We start from the raw sequence: 24,528 nt of genomic DNA, 5'->3' as shown, positions 1-24,528 counted from the left end.
ACTACCACAGCCTCCACCAGACTGAGTCCAGCACAACTAGATGGTGCCTGGCTACCACCACTGACTGCTCTGACAGGGATCACAATAGAGGGTCCGGGACAGAACAGGATAAAAATGTAGAACAAAATTCAAACTCACAAACAAAGACAGACTTACTGGTCTGACAGAGACTGGAGAAGCCTCAAGAGTACGGCCCCAGACACCCTTTTAACTCAGTACTGAAGTCACTTCTTAGGTTCACCCTTCAGCCAAAGATTAGACAGGCCCATAAAACAAACAATAATCATGTAGCTCAACCATGTATATGAGACTAAATGGGCACATCAGCCCAGGGGCAAGGAAGAGAAGGCATGCAGGAGAGGACAGGAAACCTGGATGAATGGAAGTGAAGAACCCAAGGTCAAGAAGGGGAGAGTGTTGACACATCACAGAGTTGGCAACCAATGTCACAAAACAATATGTGTATTAGTTGTTTAATGAGAAACTAATTTGTTCTGTAAACCTTCACCTAAAACACACACACACACACACACAAAGATATATGAGCAAGAGGAATAGATTACACCATCAGCAGAAAAAGAAACTGCCTGTGCAGGAGGGTCTTTGATATCCTATTCAAAGGTGCTGAACCTTCTTTGAGTGATTATAGTGCCAGACAAGGTAAAGGGCTTGCTTCAGAGAGGAAAGTAGTTTCGCTGCGTCTTGTAGTCCATTATCTCATTACTTACTATGAATTTCTCTTCTCTACCTTTGGAGTACTTGCTTTATCATCTGTCAGAGTCCAGTTGGAAAACTGGAATTAGAAATGTTGTTGGCTGCTTCCAGCTCTGATTCAGTTCTCTGGGGGCACAAATGTGAGGAGAAACATGTTGGTCCACAGATGAGCTTCTCACAGTAGCAGGTGGTTGATGAAGAAAACTGGTCAGTAAATAGTGCTGAGTCCCAGCATAATGCCACGCACTAAGCAGAGTTTAATAAATACAATCTGAAGATGAATTTGAGGCCAAGACCTAGACTGAGGTGACTTGATGTGGTCAAAAACGTGGGAAGCCAGCTCTATTTTTGTCTCTGCTTTCTGGGAATGGTGCTGTGTGGTAAGAGAGGCTTCTAGTGTGTGAAGCCAGAACAACAACAACCAAACCTGTTGCTGTGGAGTTGATACCAGCTCACGGTGACCCCATGTGTTACAGAGTGGAACTGCTCCATAGGGTTTTCTTGGCTATAATCTTTATGGAAGCATTTTCCTATGGCCTTTCTTCCATGAAGCAGCTGAGTGTTCAAACCACCAACCTTTAGGTTAACAGCTGAGCACAAACCAAACAATCTAATGATGTTTGAAAGAAAGGCTTCCAAGATAAACACAACTGTCTAGTGAATCAGAAATGAACTCTACAGTTTGAGAGACCTGCAGTCACCACCCTCCGTAAAGCAGCAGAAATGAACATCAAGATCTGTACTTTTGTCTTTCTTCTTCTTTGAGTTTTGTGTCTCATATTGTCAAACCAGAAACTAAAATTTTAGTTTTTACTTCCTGTTCTGTCAGTCTGAGATCCAACTGTTTTCACAAAATGAGGGACAAAGTTGGAATGCTTACTTCTTAACAGAAGGTTATATGAAAGCTAAGTCAGTATACAGAGAGGGTCAAGTAGGTAAAGATCAAGAACATGACTTCCTTATGGCCCTATGAATAAACAAGTCCCCTCTTTAGTATGACTTACATTTTTGAAATAGCCTGCTAGACACTTTGAAAAGCATACTGCCACACACCCCCATTTTTAGTATGCAAGTATGTTCAGGATACACAAGTTTACCAGAAAGTCATTATTAAAACTCAAATATACAAATTTCAATTATGTCTCTTAATTACTAGCATGTTAACAAACCCAGAAGATAATAATCCTCCTGTCCTTCAAAGTTATTCTCCAGGTAATAAACTCCATGGCAATCATATCACTCTCTAAAGTACCATCCAAGAACCTCAGTGCTTCTTGAACTCTATATTATGTTGCTATAGCAGAAACATTGCTTATGGTGCTTAAAAAAAGAGATACATATGAAATAAAGGGCAGGACTGAAGCTCTGTGAAATCTCCACTATTGGAAGACTTTTAATGTAGGGTACCAGCCATCTGTGCTGGTTATCGTATGGGACACTGCCCAGGCCCTTAATTTGGCTTGGCTGATCTGCAGGCCAGCTGAATTTCCTACTTACTCTGCAGTCCAGTTGGATCTCAGAATCTGTCTCCGCATACACAGATTAAACACCTGCTGGTTTCCAAACACTCTGAAAACCTCTGCTGCCCATGGAGTGAAGGGAGGTTGGTGCTTGAACAGCATATTTGGGTGACACTCACTTCAATTGAACATACTGTACAAAATTCACATTCTCTCCAACATATTTCCCTCATCAGAGCTCCTCTACATATTGCTGTAGAGTGAGACATAGCACCAGGTGTTGACCACCTGTCTCACATAGTTGGAGGGTCTCCAACCAGGCCTTCTGCATAGACCCCGGAGCCAGATAACACTTCAGCCAGAGATCCGGAGGTTTCTGTGTTTCCATTCCATGCATAGAGACTTCAGAGAAGACTAGAACACGTAGCATCACAAACCCTCAGGTTATTGCCGTCACGTTGACTACAGGGGTTGGTGTCAACAACCAAGCACCATGGAAATACTTAGTCTCACTTATGGCCTCTTTCTGATAATGTGCTGCTGAGATTATATAGTATCTTCTCCCCCATTGCCCACCTTTAGGTGGCCATGTATGTTAAATGAAGGTTTACAGAACAAACTGGCTTCTCGTTAAACAATTAATACACATATTGTGAGTTAGAATTTTGTTCTACATTTTTCTCCAGCTCTGTCTGGGACCCTCTATTGTGATCCCTGTGAGAGCAGTCAGTGGCGGTAGCCAGGCACCATCTAGTTGTGCTGGACTCAGTTTGGTGGAGGCTGTGGTAGTTGTGGTCCATTAGTTCTTTGGACTAATCTTTCCCTTGTATCTTTGGTTGTCTTCATTCTCCCTTGCTCCCGACAGGATGACACCAGTGGAGTATCTTAGATGGCTGCTCATAAGCTTTTAAGTACCCAGATGCTACTCACCAAAGTAGAATGTAGAACATTTTCTTTATAAACTATGTTATGCCAGTTGAGCTAGATGTTCCCTGAGACGATGGTCCACACAGTCCTCAGCTCAGTAATTGGGTCCCTCAGGGAGTTTGGATGCATCTAGGGAGCTTCCATGACCTTGCCTTGTACAAGTTGTGCTGGCTTCCTCAGTATTATGTACTGTCGTACCTTTCACCGGAGTTACTACTTATCTATTGTCTATTTAGTGTGTTTCCATCCCCAAATATTTACATCTTGAATGAATTTTTACATGGGTAAGGAATGGAGCCTCTCTTCTCCCTCATTACTCATCTACTCACACCCTTCCCTTTTTGTTCTTAAAGACTCCCAAAGCAGTTCAAGTGAGAGTTTTGCTCTACTTCTAGTCACCTACTTTCAATAAATATTTCCATAAATATCAAATGGAAAAATGCTTGCAGATGTGTTCTGGAATTGTCAACTGAACTAAAAGCTTATCCACTGTCTTAGTTATTTAGTGCTGCTATAACAGAAATACAAGTGGATGGCTTTAACAAATTTATTTTTTCACAGTTTAGGAGGCTGCAAGTGTGAATTCAGGATGCTGGCTCTAGGGAAAGGCTTTCTGTCTGTGTTGGCTCTGGAGGAAGGTCCTTGTCTCTTCTGAGCTTCTGCTTCTGGGCAATCTCCATGTGACCTGGCATCTCTCTTCCTCTGTCTCTATTCCTAGCTTGTGTTTAATCTCTTTTATGTCTCAAAAGAGATTCACTCAAGATATACCCTACCCTAATCCTAACTCATTAACATAACAGACAACGCATTCCCAAGTGGGATTATAACCACAGGCATAGATGTTAGGATTTACAATACATATTTTTGGGGACACAGTTCCATCCATAACATCCATCAAACATGAAAAGTGAGTTAGTAAAAAAAAAAACAACAAAAAACTGGTACCTCTCATCTCTCACTTATATATCTCCAACAGTAATGGGAATATGCAGAAGAGAAACTTCATAAGAAAACATTTTATGAAATATGTATCACAGCAACTATCATGTTCTATTCTTCAAAAGGTCTCATATCTCACCTTCTTCAGACTGGCCTGGAATATAGATTAGGCAACATCAAGAGTAATCCTCCTTCCTGACTAGGTAACTTTCATAAGATCTTAACCTACCCTCCTCTGATTTTATAGGTTGTTTTAGAGAAATGAATAATCATCATATGAATACCTCTGCTTTTCAGAATATTATTATACACAATCCCTTCTCCTCATTTATCCTTTAGCACATCATTTAAATATCTTTGAACTTTGTAAATATTTCTTTTCTGCCCCCTCCCCACTCCCTCAGACTTGATTCCATGTCCTAACCCCATGCCAAAAGAATTACTGTCCTTGCCCAAATAAAATTCTAAACATTTTCCAGAGTGGTAGGAAAAGATGAGGTTTTTTATGGAAGCAAGATGCTTTACTCATGAGGGACTTATTACCTAACCAAAATGGAATGAACCTTTTAAAAGAAAGGAAGAAATGAAGACCCTCTGTATCATAGTCCACAAAACAAATTAAATCAGACTCTAAGTTCTCTTAGTGCTGGGCTTGCTGGAAATGCTATCTCAGCCATTTGGTGGGCTTCTCTTCCCCTACCCCTAAATCACCCCACACCCTCATCTCTGATGCTTTCTATCCCCACCCATTTCTAGGGTCAAACAGATAACTTGCATTCTCGTACATATCAAAACCCACTGGACTGCCAGCATGCATATTTTCTAAGCCCGCACAGTCCCTTGGAATCCCCAAGTTTTACGGTTTTTATGCTACCTGTGGACACAAGAGTCTATACAGCCTGGGGGTTCTTGGGATTTCTTAAATAGCCTACTAGGAGTCACTGGGTAGTGCATATAGTCAACATGCTTGAATGCTAACTGAAAGATTGGCGGTTCGAGTCCACCCAGAGGTGCCTTGGAAGAAAGGCCTAGTAATCTACTTCTGAAAAATCAGCCACTGAAAGCCCTCTGGAGCATAACTCTACTCTGATATGCACGTGAGGTCACCATGAGTCAAAGTTGACTCAACGTCAATTTTTTTGTTTACATGTCCTACTAAGCCATTTCATCAGGATGTCTATATCTGCCCTTCTCAGAGTGGCACGAGGGGGTGGGACTTGGGTCCCTATCACTTATAGAATCTACCCTAGTCTTGAGGGATCTTCTGCAACTTGCTACTTCTGTGCCCTCTCCCTGTAGCCACTGTCTGCCTTCCTTACAAATCCCCTTAAAAAATCCCCTCCATGGGTTCAAGCTTTCCATAAACAAAAACCAATAAGGGAGGATGCTTCAGGGAACGTTTGCTTTAGCCCTCTGTCTCCTCCCCCATAGTTCCCTCTGCTGATGCTAGGGAATTCAAAACTTTATTTATTTATTTTTTGGAAAATAATGTAAGGGAATAACCACATGATGAAATGCCTCGCTAAATTATTTTACTACCAGTATAAAGTAAAAACTAGTCTATTTGTAGCCAATGTCTATGAAGATAATGTAGTATCTGTCTCATTCAAAAAAGAAATGACCCAAGGTAAACCTGACCTCTTATTAACTTGAAGGGAATATGTCAGCAACCTATTCATTAAACAAAGCCCATTCTGCCTTTTTTACCCTTAGGACTTCGTTAGGATTATTTGAAATATTCTTTAAAAAAATCTAATTTATCTTACTCCAAGTTATTTAATTAGACTTCAACTAGAGTCAGCACCTTGATTCATTTTATTTTCTATTTTTACTTTAAAGACATAATGGAGTTGTTATTTGGCCCTGCAGTATCCTATCCAAAAGAATCCATTTCATGCATAAACTAACTGGTCCTCAGGAACACTAGAGGAAAGAAAATGTGTACTTATCATTATGCATGCTGCACACAACTCGTTTGAATTTAATCTCTTTGGCAACTTGTGCACTGGTGAGATAGGCGCTTTGTATCATTTCACTTACACTTCCAAAAGGGATATTTTTCATCCCTCCCTTGTTTTCCATTGACGCATATACAAACGGATCAATAAAGGAAAAGAAATGATATTCAAATTCTACTCAAATCACCTTCACGGTAATGATTAAAACTCTGGAGTGTCAGGGGAACCAATGATGGAGTTTGCAACTCTCTTTTTTAGGAATCGTTCAAAACACTCAAGTGTCTGGAAATTGTCTTTCTTGTTAAGTAGTAGGTACACTGTATCGGGATGCAGTTAGTCTTAGTGAACACAACTTAAAGTGCTGGCACCACATGGGATAACAAGTGGTACTTTATAAGCACCTTTGAAGGGACTCTCATTGTTAATAGTTCGTTTTCCAAGAGGAGAGCCATAGGACTCTGTTTTGGGTTGTTGGTGACCATGATCAGTTTAATAAAGCAGACATCTTTCAAAGCTATATGCTATTCTAATTCCAGAAACAAAGGGACATAACAAGTGCCTTTTCCCTAAATTTTCTTGATCCCAAATTTCTTATACTTGAAGCATTTATAAGCACCACGTAAGTCCAGTGCCATCTTGATTGACCAGTGCGCTGAAGCTATAATGATGGTTCGGCATCGTTTGCAGCCACCATCACTGTAGCTGCTGTATCAAAGCATTGCCTGGTTCCTAGGACTTGTGGGAGGCAGTGAGAAGGTAAAAATATACCTTTAGCCAAAAACTGTTCAAGTTAAATTGAAGTGGCTATTTTTCAGCTATAAAAGCATTCATTAATTCTCCCTCAGTGGAAATCAAAAAAACGGAATTAGGCCATTTCCATTTTTTCAATTTGGAAGACAAAATCTTAACATTCTTTTGTTTCATGTTTTGCCACATACTCACTGGATGCTTTCTGTGTCCTTGAACATTTTGGGAATATCTTGGCAGCCTTTACTGGGTGGAACAGGTGAGCTCAGTGAAATGTGTCAAAGGCCTGAAATTACTTGGATTTACCCAACTCTTGAAATAAGAAAAAAAGGATAACGGTGGTTTGTAAATGGTTTCAGTTGGAGAAATAAGGAATTGCTTTACCCACCGGTGGACATTGCAAAAGGGTCACTGTTAATAGGCAGACCAGATGGAAGCCCTGGTGACAGGTAGGAAGGCACCACACACCTCATCCCTTCCCACTCTGGGGACTAGACTTCACCGAGCAAGGTATATTGGAACATGCCTCATTATGGTAACATTTTATTTCACAATGAGTTCAAGTAGGAGAAATGTGAGGGTACAATTTACGTTCACTAATGTCATATTTTTCTTTCTTGTTCTTAAAGAAAGTATCAGGGAGTTCCCACAGTTTAAGGGCCTTAGACTGGTTTCCAGCCCTGGCAGTGATTCTTCTTGTAAGAACAGGCCAATCTCTTTTATATACAGAGTATGAACTTAATGAGAATGGTCATTTTCAGAATAAAAATCACTATTGCATCCTTGGGTTGTAATCTGCTTGATGTTTGTTTTGTTTTGACTGTTGTTTTTACAACAAAACTTAGTCTTGGTAGCCTTAACAAAAGTTGGGAACTTTTATGTCTTATGAACCACCCAAGTTGCCTTTTAACAAAGTTATTAATTTAATTTTGCTATTTTGCTTTCTCCACCAGCCCCTCTGTCTTAGTTATCTAGTGCTGCTATAACAGAAATACCACAAGTGGATGGCTTTAACAAACAAGTTTATTCTCTCACGGTCTAGTAGGCTAGAAGTCAGAATTCAGGGTGCCAGCTCCAGAGGAAGGCTTTCTCTCTGTGTCAGCCCTGGCGGAAGGTCCTTGTCATCAATCTTCCCTGGTCAAGGAGCTTCTCAGAGCAGGGACCCCAGGTCCAAAGGATGCACTGTTCTCCAGGCTCTTGTTTCTTAGTAGTATGAGGTCCCCATGTCTCTCTGCTCGCTTCTGTCTTTTATATTTCAAAAGAGATTGGCTTAAGACACAACCTAATCTTGTAGATTGACTCCTGCCTCATTAACATAACTGCCTCTAATCCTGCCTCATTAACATCAAAGAGGTAGAATTTACAACACACAGAAAAATCACATCAAATGACAAAATGGTGGACAATCACACAATACTGGGAATCATGACCTAGTCATATTGACAGACATTTTGGGGGGACACAATCCAATCCATGACACCCTCTTTCTCAGACCCATTGCTGTCGAGTCAATTCTGACTCATAGTGACCCTATAGGACAGAGGAGAACTGCCCCATGGGGTTTCCAAGAGTGGCTGATGGATTCGAACTGCCGACCTTTTGGTTAGCAGGAGAGATCTTAACCACCTCGCTACCAGGGCTCCTCCTCTTTCTCAACTTCCCCCCGAAAAAGTCGCTGTTGAGTTGGTTCTGACTCATGGCGACCTCATGTGCTGCAGAGCAGGACTACATTCCATAAGGTTTTCAACGGCTGGTACCTTTCTTCCAAGGCACCTCAGAGTGGATTCAAACCTTCAACCTTTTGGTTAGTAGCCAACAGCTTAACCATTTGTGCCACTCAGGGACTCCTTCTCTTTTCCAAGAAGACTTTAAAAATCCTCTGGAGATTCCCCTGCATCTGGAGTTTTCTCTCCCACTGGTCCATCCTTCTGTTTTCTTCCATCTTAAAGGCAGCTGAGAACCTTTTGGTTTTCCCACTTAAGGGTATTTCTTTCTTCTAATTGCCTTTTTCTCTTTTAACCCTAGAGCAAACGTAGCAGTATTAGAATTTCTAGGGGGGAGGTGGGGTGGGGGGAATAATCCCTACAGTAAAAATTTTAACACATCAAATTTTTTCCAAGTCATTATAATATTTAATTATAGTAAATGCCAATTTTCATTTTTGAAGACGACCTTTTCCTCTAGAATAACTTTTGTCTAGCCCATGCTGCAAAAAATTGTTATGAGTTTAGTTTAATTTTGAGGTGTTTTTCAAGACAGTCTGTCAGAGATACTGAGATAAAATTACTCTTTTATTGTCAAGTCCTTGTAACAGAACAATTGGAGTCATCTTTTGATGCAAAAAATGATGAAGAAAAATGTCAGTTGGCCTCCAGTCAGAGAATCCCTTTTACTACATAAAAGCAAAAGCCAGATATATGTGTCTTCCAAAATGAGGCCTGGCTTCCCTACTTAGTTACTCTAAGTTCTCTGCATGTTCTTCCAAGTAAAAGGCATAACTGATGATCTCAGTTGATTATATGTATTTCGAGCAGGTTTTAATTGTGTATGGAGAAGTTCAGCACTTAGTGAAATCTAATTTTCCCAATTTGCCCTACTTCTAATACATTATACTTCTTGCATAAAAACTGGGTGAATATATGATAAAATAATGGAATTTGACATGGCTCTTTATTTTAAAAGAAAGTGAGTCACCAGTTTACTTACATGCTTTCTTTGTTTTTATTTAGTCAATAGATTTTAAAGTTAAATGTTTGTCATTTGGCCTAAGGGTTCACTAACATAATTTAAAATGCAAAGTTAGAAGCACTTTGTAATGAAAAATGTCAAAGTCATTTAAAAATGTATGAAGAAAGAAAATAGCAATAGAGTCAGCCTAAAAAGGTCATCACCTCTTTCATATTCTCCAAGAAGATGTTAGCAAGTGTGAGAACTAGAGTTAGAAGTTTCTATTTAAAACAAAGATTAGTTTCATAATAGTCATGTGTGCCGTGTAAAAAATATTCTTCGTGTCTTGTTTGCTTTCCTTCCTCAGTTTCTAAAGGGCAGTAATTCTTTAAAATTTCCTAATTTGGGAATAAATCTGTTATTAGAACTCAAGGAAAATCTGGAATGCATATTGGTAATGTTTTCTCTAGTTTTTTCTATATGTATAATAATGCAATCTTATAGTTAGATTTCAGTAACCAGTAAAAATATTGATACTTCTAAATATACTAAAATGTCATAAAAGCTATTATTCTGAGCCAGATACTGTAGTAGGCAGTTTATATAAACTATCTCATTTAATCTTCTTGACAGCCCTGTGAGATATGGATTATTATCCCCATTTTACAGGTGAGGGAAATAAGTTTCAAGTGTTTGACTGCTAACCAAAAGGTCGGCAGTTCAAATTCACCAGTTGCTCCTTGGAAACCCCCTGGGGCAGTTCTACTACGTCCTATAAAGTTGCTACGGACAGCAATGGGTAGTTAGTGGCAGAATCAAAAACCAAATCCAGATCTATTCTTGTTATCATTTTAACTACACATGCTGGTTCTCTGGAGGAAGATGGCGAAGTTCTTACCTGTTGCGCTAATGAATAAAAACTTCTCTTCTAAGTCAGTATTCTCCAAAGTGAGGGTATACATCCCATGGGAGAACACAAGATGATCCCCTGGTATCTGGAAAAAAAAATTATCATTACTTTACATGTGAAAAAAAAGTATTTATTTTATATGTGGAAAAAAATGATTAACCTTTACTAATTTTTAACGTAGACATTGACATTGGAGCAGTCACTCAGTTTGTAAGTCAGATGGTCAAACCTTTCTTTTTTTGAACTGCTGTGTAATTTTATTTTTCTTTTCTCTTTTTCTTTTCTCTTTTTACTTCTCCCTATCTTCCTTCCTTTTTTCTTAGTAACAGCTTAATACTGTACAATTTGCCCACTTAAAGTGTACAATTCAGTAGTTTTTATTATATTCACATATATGTGTAATCATCACAACAGTTAATTTTAGAGCATTTTCATCATCTCAAAAAGAAACCCTATACCTTTTAGCTAGGATTTCCCTATCACCTCATATCCCTCAGGCCCAAAGCGACCACCAATCTGCTTTCTGTCTCTATAGATTTGCTTGGTTTGGACATTTCATTTTAATGGAATCTTATAATATGTGATCTGTTTTAGTCAGGACTCTCTAGAGAAACACAACCAGGGATAGATAGGTATCTAGATAGATGGATGGATGGATGGATGGATGGGTGGGTGGGTGAGTGGGTAGGTAGGTAAGTAGGTAGATGGGTGGGTAGGTAGACAGATAGACAGACAGGGATTTAGTTCAAGGAATTGGATCACACGATTGTAGAGGACTGGCAAGGCCAAAATCTGTATGTTACAAGACAGGCTGGAGATTCCTACAGGCTTTCATCCCAACATCCAAAGATCAGGCAACATGAAAAGTACAGAGTGAGGTGAGAGTTCTGCCAAAACATCTATTTATAGTCTGGAGGCAGAACATAGCCTAGGGAAACTCCTTTTTGAACTGATTGATTGATTACATTAGATTATACATTATAGAAGTTCATTTACATTACATTACATCACATCTAAGGTTAGTACATTACAGAAGATAATCTGCTTTTCCCAAGGCCAACTGATTTAATCACATGTAACTACTCCATGACAAGAAGTCAACTGTGTTTGGTCAAACAATGGGGAGCATTAGTGTAGCTAAACTGACACATAAAATTAACCATTCCATGGTCTTTTGTGGCTGTCTTCTTTAGATCATTGGAAACTCTTAAGATATATGAGATTCTTTGACAAAGAAGTAGTGTTCTACCATCAGAAGGGATTTGTGGTAGCAATCTGATTTTACCAAGTTTTTGTGGATCTAGTTAATGGATTTAGGTATTGTTGTTAGGTGCCATGGAGTCAGTTCTGACTCATAATGACCCTATGTACAACAGAATGAAACATTGCCTGGTCCTGTGCCATCCTCACAATCCTTGTTATGCATGAGCCCATTGTTGCAGCTGCTGCATCAGTCCATCTTGTTGAGGGTCTTCCTCTTTTTCACTGATCCTCTACCAAGCATGATGTCCTTCTCCAGGGATTGGTCCCTCCTGATAACATGTCCATTTCATTTTTGATGATTTCCAATTTTCCTAGATTCATACTATGTACAGTCCATGTTCCTATTATTAATGGATGTTTGCAGCTGTTTCTTCTCATTTTGAGTCATGCCACATCAGCAAATGAAGGTCTCAAAAGCTTGACTCCATCCATGTCATTAAGGTCAGCTCTGCTTTGAGGAGGCAGCTCTTCCCCAGTCGTATTTTGAGTGCCTTCCAACCTGAGGGGCTCATTTTCCAGCACTACATGAGACAGTATTCCATTGCTATTCATAAGGTTTTCACTGGCCAGTTTTTTCCAAAATAGACCGCCAGGTCCTTCTTTCCAGTCTGTCTTAGTCTGGAAGCTCCACTGAAACCTGTCCACCAGGGGTGACCTTACTGGTATTTGAAATACCAGTGGTAAAGCTTCTAGTATCACAGCAACATACAAGCTGCCACAGTACAAAAAGTGACAGACGTGTGGTGGCAAACAACCATAACATGAAGATAACTGCATTTTTTTCTTCCGCGGGAGGTGGAGTGTTATGTTTAGAGTCATGCAACCATTCCTCTACATTTTTTTCATTAAACTCAGCAATTTTTAAGTTAGCTTCAATTGATATTTATTATTTAAAAATAACCAAAATCCTTTTACTGTTGGAGAAACGCCTTTCTGTCATTGTAAAAACGACTGTAATACACAAGGAAAACAAGATGACAAGAGACAAAATCAAATTCCTCTGTAGACAAGTAAAGTTGGAAGATGCATAGAAAGCCACTCTGAAGATTTGAAGAATGGTAGAACACTGCAAGTTTGCAGTATTGGGATGAAAGGACAGATGAATCTCACATGCCTTGCCACACATGAATATATTATGAAGTTAATGGAGTTTCAGGATGCCTCACTTGCACAAAGAACCCGTTCTTTGACTTTGCTTCTTACTAAAACTTTTTTTCCCATACTACAAGCAGAATTTGGTTCTAACTAGTAGAATGAGCAGAGAAATTTGGGAGCATTTTGGCCAAAGCTTACTTCATTTCGTCTGCTCAGAAATTCCGAAGAATGATTCTTACTGAATTAAACTACTGTATGCTTTAAATTCCTCCACTGCTTACCTCTCTTTGCCCATCTCTTCTATAATTATTACTCACTGTCCAACTGTGATGGTTAAATACCAGCCAAATGATGACATGCCAACTTCTCAATACCAAGTTATATCACTTCCATTATTTTTTTAAAAAATGGCTTAATACTCTATTCTCCATAAAACCTTTTCATACTTGCTGTATGTAATTTTACAGACCAAAATTGTCTCAATAACCTCTAGCAGCTTTACATAGACTTACTTGAGTATTTTTTTTGTTCTCTATTCAGACAGTTTCACTTATTTATGTTCCATGCACCTCTAAACTTCTCAGAGGCAGGAAGCAAGCATAGCATTCTCATAACCTGCCCCCAGCCATCCTTGACAAATGCTGTTGATTAACTTATCTGTTTCTCTGTGGCTAACTTTCAGACCCACAAATTCGCACGTAATAAAAGAGTAAACATTGCTGGTAACTCACTACCAAAAAGTTCAATCAAATACACAAAAAGAATAGACTTTATGATTGAAGATACTAATTTGAAGAGTTGATGTATACAAACCAGCATCTACTAAGTTCGAATTAAGGAGTAGAAGGAAACAAAGCTGATTATTTTAGACTGAGTTTCCCAGAAAGCAGGCAGAGGTTTATGTGCTGCTTTTTTTTTCACTAAGGAGTGCAACCTGAGTGAGCTGGAGTGACAAAGAGAAGGAAGGAGAAAAAATAAAAGGGTACAGAGCTCCTAACCAAGCTCCCTCCTCAGACTGTTGTTTTTGTTAGGTGCCATCGAGTTGGTTCTGACTCATACAGACCCTGTGTACAACAGAATGAAACACTGCCTGGTCCTGCGCCATCCTCACAACTGTTGTTATGCTCGAGCCCATTGTTGCAGCCACTGTGTCAGTCCATCTCATTGAAGGTCCTCCTCTTTTTTGCTGACCCTGTACTTTACCAAGCATGATGTCCTTCTCTAGGGATTGGTCTCTCCTGATAACATGTCCACTGTATGTGAGACTAAGTCTCACCATCCTTACTTCTAAGGACTATTCTGACTGTACTTCTTCCAAGAGAGATTTGTTTCTTCTTCCGGCAGTCCGTGGTATATTCAATATTCTTTGCCAACACCATAATTCAAAGGCATCAATTCTTCTCTGGTCTTCCTTATAGTCAATAAAACACAGGTAAACATCTTTCTGGTTTTCTCTTTTTTCAGCCACGATCCATCTGGCATCAGCAATGATATCCCTTGTTCCACGTCCTCTTCTGAATCCGACTTGAATTTCTGGCAGTTCCCTGTTGATGTACTGCTGCAACTGCTCTTGAATTTAAACAGGAATAGGCTGTATAAATGACTGTTTCTCAGGATAGTCTGCCTAGGGGAGGCAGAAGAAAGAATTTATCTGCCTGCTGTAGTTTCCTGTTGGTCAAGTATTATAATTCTCCTGTGTTTCCTGGTAGCTCTTGTGTGTTCACCAAGCAGGTCTTCACAAGGTCTGGCCCTTGAGCATCAACTGGGACTCCGCAAGGTAGAAAGCATGTGATGTGCACAGCATGGGCATGAGGCACAAAGCCACTGGGTTGTGCCCACATAATGCTGATTGTGTTCTATGCAGAGTTGGTTGTGGCAGCCATGAGGCCCGAGAGACAGGTAAGACCAAAACGATATGAAGGGGAGTGTCAGGGGTGTCTGACATGCTCACCAATTATGATATCCTGGATAGCACTAATGGTTAAGCACTCAGCTACTAACCTAAAGGTTAGTGATTTGAATCTACCCAGAGATGCCTCAGAAAAAAGAGCGAGTGATCTGCTTCTGAAAGATCACAGCCATTGAGAACCCTTTGGAGTGCAGTTCTACTCTGGCACACATGGGTCACCATGAGTCGGAATTTATTCAACAGCAACTGATTTGGTGTGATTTGGTTTTATTTTACATGAAGAACCTAAGCCCAAAGTGGGAGATGCAAGATCATGGAGCTTAATTGGGGGAAGAGGCAGCAGAGGAACTCAAGAAGCCAGGGTCTTCCAACTCCCTATTTGGCGCCTTTTCACTGTTCTAGGCTACTTCTCTAGACAGAAAACATACAACATACATGTGCATTTGCCACTCATCCTTTCCACACTAGAGTTTCAGGTGTCTCCTGCGCTTAGTACCTCATATACTCAGGAAACATTACTTGTAGGAGGTCTTCCTTGTAGCTTACTTGGTCTCCTTGACCTAATGAGAAAAACAAGAAAACTGATACCGCAGAATCAGAACAGATTCAATTCCATGAATATATACTCTGAGGCAAAGAAACCACAACCAATGTTAAACTTCTGGAGGTGTGGATTTGCTTCTTGCCAAATAATCGTTTTACATGAGAGTCTAATTAATGCTTTAATGTGATATAGCCTTTCAGCAAAAACCTTCAAGAAGCCAGTGCCCAAACTTCTTAAAACAAGAATCTTGTCAAAGAACATAGTAGAACGCTTGTTTCTCTCACATTCAAGTGGTATTGCTTCAAGTCAAGGCAGTATACTTAAGTGTTCTTTATGTTTGCATACCTGAATTCATGTGCTGCCTCAGATCTGATATGATTTACCTGATATAGGTTATCAGAATGAAGATGTCTCCACAGAAAGGTTGATGTGCTCTAATTCAAGATGATAATAGAATTGTTTCACTCTTATGCCAAAGAATTACAAAGCAATATGATTATGTAACACTATATTGAAATTTCTCTTAGCTTTTGAAAGAATGCACTCTTATTAACTAAGGGAAGAAAATGGGATGCAATTTATATTTTATTTTAAATCTTATTATTTTAAATATCTAATTTGTAATGCCAGTTTATTCACGAAATTCTAAACTCTATTGCTCTAACAGAACAAAGTACTGTTGGTAATAGTTATGTCCAACTTGATGAATACAAGCTCTAGTATAACAGGTATTCAGCTTCCAGTAGCACTGTTTTTCCTAAGACTCATGCATTTTTCATTGTCTAGTCATTGTGAATGTAAAGTGGATAGGATGTCCTTTTAAATGTATAAGAAGATGAAAATGTTGTGCATCATAGTCTCTTCTCCATTTCTGCTACTAAAGTTATAGGAACTATGTCTCGTATGTTAGAATGCATCTGGTGTGCTATTCCATATACTACATGAATAACCAACAGCTCACTCTGCAAATTTCCACCCCGTTCCATATTTAGCATCATTTTTGCAAGATAGCACCTTACCAGGCTTGTTCAGAAATGCACCAGAAAATAGCTTATTAATATCAGTGTCTAACTGGCAGATGGGATACGGTAAAAATAAGGTGTTTATGTCTTTCAGAGCTAGTAGTTTTTCAAGATAAGACAAGCAGCCATCTTTCAGATCTTCTAGAACTTCACCCTTTTCAGTTACAGACATTTGTTCTCTCATAAATTTGTTCATTCATTCTTTCATTCTGTATTTATTGAGCATCTGTTTCCTTTTCATAAGGCAGTCTTCAAGCCACCAGGAATATATAAATGAATAAAATAAATTCCCGTCTTTTAAGGAGTCCATGAGATACATACACAGTGTGGTGAATGCAAGGAGAAATGGGGGCATAGAGATGAGGACAGTTAACCCAGCCTTGGGGAGCAGAGAGTGCCTAAAAGGAGGCTTTCTGGAGAAGCTGGTGTCTTAGGATGTGAGGAGTTAGGTGAAGGGATGACAGATCTACTCTAGTGCTTACCTAACGGGGGTAAAATACTTCAGAGGGATGGGACAGCAGTAAATGAAATGAAGAAATCCTGAAACAAAAGAAAGTGGTAGAGAGAACATTCCATGAAACAAATCAACAAATGGATTTTTCCTGTGGTAAAAGATAATTTGATGAGGGCAAAATGGGGTGGGGGGAGCCACATTATACAGTTAAGAGGAGTGTCAACGTTTAGGTTTATATTTATTTAGATAGTTTTGGTGAGTCTAGTAACTGGCTCAGAAGTGCAGACTGCAATAGCTACAGTTGTTGACTCCCTGCAGTCTGGAAAGGACTCATGAGCTAATCTGATAAAAGGTTCCTTCCATTCCTTTCTGTTTTACATGTTGTGTTCATTAGCATGACTGATAAAACCATAATTTGCATTCTCTGTCAAATCACACTGGCAGCAACTGAATGACACGGCCACTAATTAAAAGAAGAAATTGAATACAGTAGAGTTGCTGTTTTATTTGGCTGAAGAGACAAGAATAGACTTGTGTTGACCTCTTGTTGAAAGGCACGCATTACAGATGTCTCCGTGGAAGAGTTTTCATCAGAGAGCCAGTCTGGCTGGCTTTTTTAGTTTTCATCTTCTCCCGAATATTTCTGGAAATCAGCCACTTAGGTTTCTAGCACCATGCTCTTTGTATGATGGTCTGTGAGAGCAAAGAGTATTTTTTGGCAGCATAATGGAGGTATAATGTAGCGATAGGGATTTAGAGTCATATAACCTGAGTTTCCATCCATACTCCTCCCCTTGCTGGCTCTGTGACTTTGGGCTGGCTGCTTAACCTCTCTAACCATCAGTTTACTTATCTTTAAGTTGGGAACAGTAGTAAAAATGTCTATCTATAAGTTCATAGGAAGGATTAAATAATATAGTATATGTAAATCTAAACCCAGCACTTGGCAAATAGTAAGAACTTATGAAATATGGATAATTATTGTTATTTTACTTTAACTGGCTCCATTTTATAGTAAATTATTTGGGAACTCAGCTCCAAAATCTTGGTTTCATAGCTCTCCAATGACTCCTCTTTGTCTTATTCATCTCTACACATATAGTGTCTAGCATTAGAGAAGGCTATTTTATAATATATTGGCACCAAATATCAGGACTAAAATGTTATTCTTTTACAGTCTTAGTTTCCTAGGGCTGCTGAAAAAAAAAATACCACAAAGTGGGTAGTATTAGAGAGAATATACTTATTGTCTCACAGTTCTGGAGTCTAGAAGTCCAAATCCGGGTATTGGCTAGGTCGATTCCTTCTGAGGGTTCTGAAAAAGAAACTATCCTATGTCTTCCTCTTAGCTTCTGGTGGCTCCTGTCATTTTTTGGAGTTCCTTAACTTGCAGCTATGCCTTCCTCTTTTGTCATATGGCGGTTCTTCCTCTGTCTATCTCTCTCTGTCTGTTCTCTCTTATAAGACACCACTCAGATAGAATTAGGACCTAGTCTACTCCAGTATGGGTTCATGTTAACGGATAGTATCTTCAAAGACCATAAGCCAAACAAGGTCGCTTTCACAGGTACCAGGGCTTAGGACTTCAACGTATCTTTTTGGGATCATAGTTCGATTCCTAACACTTACCTAAGTAATCTGTCATTTTTTTTTTTTTTTTTTTTGTAGCTTAATTTTGTTGAAGAATAACACAAGATATTGCCAAGATATTTTTTTCTGTGGTGGAAGTATACACAACGAAACATAAAGAATTCAACAATTTCTACATGTATAATTCAGTGACATTGATTACATTCTTCAAGCTATGCAACCATTCTCGCTATCTTCTTCCAGATTATTCCACCACCATTAAAATATACTCAGTGCACCATAAGCAAAAACTGCCTCTTTCCCCCTTCCTTCCCTCCCTCCCACTCTGCAGTAACCACTAATAACTTTTGGTTTCTATATATTTGCTCATTTCATATAAGTGAGATCATACAGTATTTGTCCTTTTGTGGCTGACTTATTTCTCTCAGTATAATGTTTTCTAAGTTCATCCATGTGGCATGCATCAGGACTTCATTCCGCTTTATGGCTGAGTAGTATTACATTTATGTATGTACCACATTTTGTTTATCCATTCATCAGTTTGTGGACATTTTGGTTGTTACTACCTTTTGGCTATTGTGAATAGTGCTGCAATGAACATTGGTGTACATGTGTCTGTGTCAGGACTTTTGGAATTGCTAGGTCATATGGTAGTTCTGGAACCCTGGTGGCGCAGTGGTTAAGAGCTCAACTGTCAACCAAAATGTTGGTAGTTTGAATCCCCCAGCCACACCCTGGAAACCTTTTGGGGCAGTTCTACTCTGTCCTATAGAGTCGCTATGAGTCAGAATCGACTCAATGGCAATGGGTTTGGTTTGCTTTTTGGTTTATGGTAGTTCCATGTTCAGCTTTTTGAGGAAGCATGCCAAACTGTTTTCCACAGTGGCTATACCATTTTACATTTCCACTAGCAATGGATGAGAGTTCCTATTTCTCCACAACCTCAGACAACACCTAATGTTTTCCTTTTTTGATCATTGCCATTCTAATGGGGGTGAGATGGTACCTCATGGTAGTTTTGTTTGTTTGTTTGTTTTAAATGGCTAATGAGGAGCCCTGGTGGCACAGTGATTAAAGTGCGTGGCTACTAACTGAAAGGTTGGTAGTTCAAACCTTATGGCTGCCCCATGGGAGAAAGATGTGGCAATCTCCTTCCGTAAAGATTTACAGCCTTGGAAACCCTATGGGGCAGTTCTACTCTGTCCTGTAGGATCTCTGTGAGTCAGAATCAACCCAACAGCAATGAATTTTTAATGGCTAATGACTTTGAACATCTTTTTATGTGCTTGTTGGCCATTTGAATATCCTCTGTGGTGAATGTCTATTCAAGTCCTTCGTCCGTATTTTGATTGGGTGGTTTGTCTTTTTGTTGTTAATTTGTAGAAGTATTTTATATATCTTGGATATTAGACCCTCCTTGAATATATGGTTCCCAATTTTTTTTTCCCAATCTGTAGGCTGTCTTTTCACTTTTTTGATAAAATATTTTGATGCATAAAAGTATTTAATTTTTATGAGGTCTCATTTATCTATCTTGTCTTTTGGTTATCTGATAGCCCATCACTAAAAACTAGATCCCACAGCTTTACCTCTACATTTTTTTCTGAGAATTTTATGGTTTTAGCTTTGACATTTAGGCTCTTGCTCCATTTTGAGTTAGTTTTTGTGTATGGTATGAGGGTTAGATCCTGATTCATTTTTCTGTATATGGAAATCCAATTTTCCCAGCACCATTTATTGAAGAGACTCTTCTTCTCCATTGTATGGACTTAGCACACTTGTAGAAAATCAATTGACCATAGATGTATGGATTTATTTCTGGACTCTTAATTCTATTCCATGGTCTATATGTCTTTTATTATACCAGTCCCAGGCTGTTTTAATTGCTGCGACTTTATAGTATGTTTTGAAATCAGGAAGTATGAGCCCTCCTACTTTATTTTTCTTCTTGAAGATTGCTTTAGCTATTTGGAGTCCCTTGCCCTTCCATATAAATTTGAGGATTGGCTGTTGCATTTCTGTAAAGAAAGATGTTGGAATTTTTATGGAAATTGCATTGAATTTATAGATTGCTTTGAGGAGTATTGACATTTTAACTATATTAAGTCTTCCAATCCACTAACATGGAATATCCTTCCATTTATTTAGGTCTTCTTTGATTTATTTTGGCAATATTCTGTACTTTTCTGCAGTCTTCCACCTTCCTGGTTAAATTTACTCCTAGATAATTTGTTCTTCTAGATACTAGTATAAATGGTAATGTTTTCATAATTTCCTTTTCCTCTTGATCATTGCTGATGTGTAGAAACCCAACTGATTTTTGTGTATTGATCTTGTGCCCTGTCACTTAGCTGAATTCATTTATTCTACTAGCTTTCTTGTGGATTCTTTGGGGATTTTCTATGTCATTTGCAAAAAGGAATAGTTCTACTTCCTCTTTCACAATTTGTATACTTTTTTTTTTTTTGCCTAGCCTAATTGCTTTAGCTAGGACTTCCAGAATGATGTTGAATAGTAGTGGTGAGAGACAGCATTCCTGTCTTGTTCCTGATTTTAGTAGGAAAGCTCTCAGTCTTTCTCTGTGGAGTATGATGTTAGCTGTGGGTTTTTCATAGATGCCTTTATTATATTGAGGAATTTCCTTTCTATTCCTATCATGTTGAGTGTTTTCATCATGAAACCAAACTCAAACCCAAACCCATTGCCATCAAGTTGATTCTGACTCATGGCAACCCTATAGGACAGGGTAGAACTTTCCCACAGGGTTTCCAAGGCTGTAATCTTTATGGAAGCAGACTGCCATATCTTTCTCCTGAGGAGCTGCTGGTGGGTTCAAACCGCTGATCTCTGAGTTAGCAGCTGAGTGCTTAACCACTGTACCACTAGAGCTCCTTTCATCATGAAACCAAAAATCAAACCAAACCGATGCCATTGAGTCAATTCTGACTCATAGCAACCCTATAGGACAAAGTAGAACTGCCCCATAGAATTTCCAAGGAGCAGGTGGTGGATTCGAACTGCTGACCTTTTGGTTAGCAGCCGAGCTTGAAAGGATGTTGAATTTTGTCAAATGCCTTTTCTGTATCAATTAAGATGATCATGTGATTCTTTTCCTTTGCTGTATTAATGTGGTATATTACACTGATTGATTTTCTAGTGTTGAACCACCCTTGTGTTCTTGGGATAAATCCTACATGATCATGGTGTATAATCCTTTCAATAATGTTTTTGGATTCAGTTTGCTAGTGTTTTGTTGAGTATTTTTGTGTCTATATTCTTTACGAATATTGGCTTGTAGTTTTCTTTTCTTGTGGTGTCTTTGTCTGGTTTTGTTATCAGGATGATGCTCGCCTCATAGGATGAGTTAGGTAGTGTTCCCTCCCCTTCCATTTTTTGGAAATGTTTGAATAGGATCAAAGTTGCTTCTGCTATAAATGTTTGATAGGATTCCACAATGAAGTCATCTGATCCAGGACTTTCCGTTTTTTGGGAGGTTTTTGATTACTGATTCAGTCTCTTCACTTATTGTGAGTCTGTTGAAATCCACTATTTCTTCTTGAGTCAGGGTAGGGAGTTTATGTGTTTCAAGGAATTTTTACGTTTCTTCTTTTAAGTTATCAAATATTGTTCACATACATAATATGCTGATTATGACCTTCACAGTGAGCAGAGCCTTGTCTTTTGCTCTATATTCCTTTCAAAACAACTAACGTAATCATTGATCAAAAAAGAAATCCAGAACCTTGGGAAGCTGTGGATCCTATAGTACCTCAAAAGCTTATAACAATCAACCAACAATGGAGACCCACTGAAGAGTTGCAGAAGGCCTGAAGGGCATCCAATTCTCCAGACGTCACTTCTTTCTTCCAAAGAGTACTCTATGAATTTAGTGGAAACACTTCCACACAAACTAGATTATGGATACTAGTGTGCAGAATTGCTTCTGCAACATTTTTAGGGTTTACCCACATTTTGGACTTTGAATAAGGAGTTAAAGGTAGGAAAGCAATAACCACATAGTCCAAAATTAAATTTCTGTGTTTATTTTCTTGTTGTAAATTTGAATTTTACATATTGAAATTGTTAAGTTTATGATGCCTGAATGTTGTCCTTGAAATATGTAAAGAATTGTAAATGAGTTTGTCATCTGAACAATAATACCATTTGTGCAAGTAAAAGGTAACAAAATAATGCATTCCCAGTGTATCATAAGGTAAAGAAGATAACTGACTTCTCAGAGAGAAGCCAAAATCCACAACTCATCATATTTGTAGGAAGCCAAAAACCAGCTCAATGGCCAGACACTGAATCAAATCAACCCTTTTAATAAAAGGTATTAATTACGCAAATGGTCTAATAAATACAGATATAACAAAAATGAAAATAAGTAAGGTGAGGAGTGCTTGTCTAAGCCACTGGCCATGCTGTCCCAGGGTCCGCTGCAGTCTGGGCAGGTCTTTGGACACAAGAAGACTGCCATAGCTATGGCTCACTGCAAACAGGGCAACGGCCTTATCAAGGTGAACAGTGGCCTTTGGAGATGATTGAGCCACGCACGCTGCAATACAAACTACTGGAAACTGTTCTGCTTCTGATTCGCTGGTGTGGACATCCACATCCGTGTGAATGGTGGCAGTCATATGGCCCAGATTTATGCAATCCACCAGTCTATCTCCAAAGCCTTGGTTTGCATATTACCAGAAATATGTGCATCAGTCTTCCGATAAGGAGATCAAAGCCATCCTCATCCAGTACAATTAGACCTTGTTGGTAGCTGGCCCCTGTCGCTGTGAATCCAAGAAGCTTGCGGGCTCCAGTAACCACATTCATTACCAGATATCCTACAGATAAGCTCGCCACAAGAAGCAGGGTTCACATTTACAATAACAAGGGTTACGGAATTTTAAGGTTAGAACAAAAATACATAGTATTGGCTTATAACCCTTTTTATTTTTGTAGGATTGGTTGTAGAAACTTTCATTTCTAGTTTTAGATGTTTGCATCTTTTTTTCTGTCTGTCTAGTCAAAGGTTTGTCGATTTTATCAAAAAACCAACTTCTGGTTTTATTGATTCTCTCTATAGTTTTTCTGTTCTCTATTTCATTTATTTCTGCTCTGAATGTTATTATTTCCTTTTTTTCTGGTAGCTTTGGGCTTAGTTTGCTCTTCCTGTCCTAATTCCTCAAGTTGTAGAGTTAAGCTATTGATTTGGAATCTTTCTTCTTTTTTCGTGTAAGCATTTATTGCTATAATTTCCCTCTGAGCACTGCTTTCACTGCATCCCATAGGTTTTGGCATGTTGTGTTTTCATTCTTGTTTGACTCGTTTTTGTTTTTGTTTTTTTAATTTCTCTTTTGATTTCTTCTTTGACAAATTGGTTGCTTAGTCGTGTGTTATTCAGTTTCTACATAGTTGTGTTTTTTCCAGTTTTCTTTCTGTTATTAATTTCTGGTTTTATTCCACTATGATCAGAAAAGAAACTTTGTAGGATTTTAATCTTTTAAAATTTATTGAGACTTGCTTTGTGTCCTAGAATATGGTCTATCCTGGAGAGTGATCCATGTTCACTGGAGAAGAATGTATATTTTTCTGTTGGTAGGTATAGTGTCCTATATGTCTGTTAGATCCAGTTAGTTAACAGTGTTATTCAAGTCTTCTGTTCCTTTGTTGATCTTCTTTCTAGTTATTGATATTGCCAAGACTTTGATTAACATTGTTATAGTTTAAAGATGAGCAGAAATCACCATGTTATAACATTGGTTTTCAACCTTCTTTTTCCAAGGAGATACACACTCCATTACACAGCATTCTCCAGTGGACATGCTCAGCATCATGAGCAACTCCCTCGTGTATTAGCTGTAGCTGTACCCATCTCTTCCATTTAAGGATATAAATTTATGGAAATAATCAAGAGTAACCCAATTATGGGATAATCATGAACCCTCCAAATTAATTTTTAAATAATTTTAAACATTTTTATTTTAATTGTCTGTCTTAGTTATCTAGTGCTCCCATAACAGAAATACCACAAGTGGATGGCTTTAACAAAAAGAAATTTATTTCCTCACAGTAAAAGTAGGCTAAAAGTCCAAATTCCGGGCGTCAGCTCCAGGGAAAGGCTTTTTCTCTCTGTTGGCCTTCTTCTCTTTGGTGTTCCCCCGACTAAGAGCTTCTCTGTGCAGGGACCCTGGTCCAAAGGACGTGCTCTGCTCCCAGCACTGCTTTCTTGATGGTATGAGGTCCCCTGTCTCACTGCTCACTTCTGTCTTTTATATCTCAAGAGATTGCCTCAGGACACAATCCAGTCTTGTAGATCAGGCCCTGCCTTA

General features: G+C 38.8%; 1 protein-coding gene across 1 annotated transcript in view; it reads left to right on the top strand.

Moving 5' to 3' along the window:
* Positions 1 to 24,528, top strand: part of SLC35F1 (solute carrier family 35 member F1) — a 494,165-nt gene that overhangs the window by 266,381 nt on the left and 203,256 nt on the right. The gene's annotated exons all lie outside the window — the stretch shown is intronic.

This window comes from Trichechus manatus, unplaced genomic scaffold (genome assembly GCF_000243295.1).
Source record: "Trichechus manatus latirostris isolate Lorelei unplaced genomic scaffold, TriManLat1.0 scaffold00098, whole genome shotgun sequence".
NCBI lineage: Eukaryota > Metazoa > Chordata > Mammalia > Sirenia > Trichechidae > Trichechus > Trichechus manatus.
Note: the sequence above shows the minus strand (reverse complement) of the source record. Positions and strands in the feature narration are given on the sequence as shown.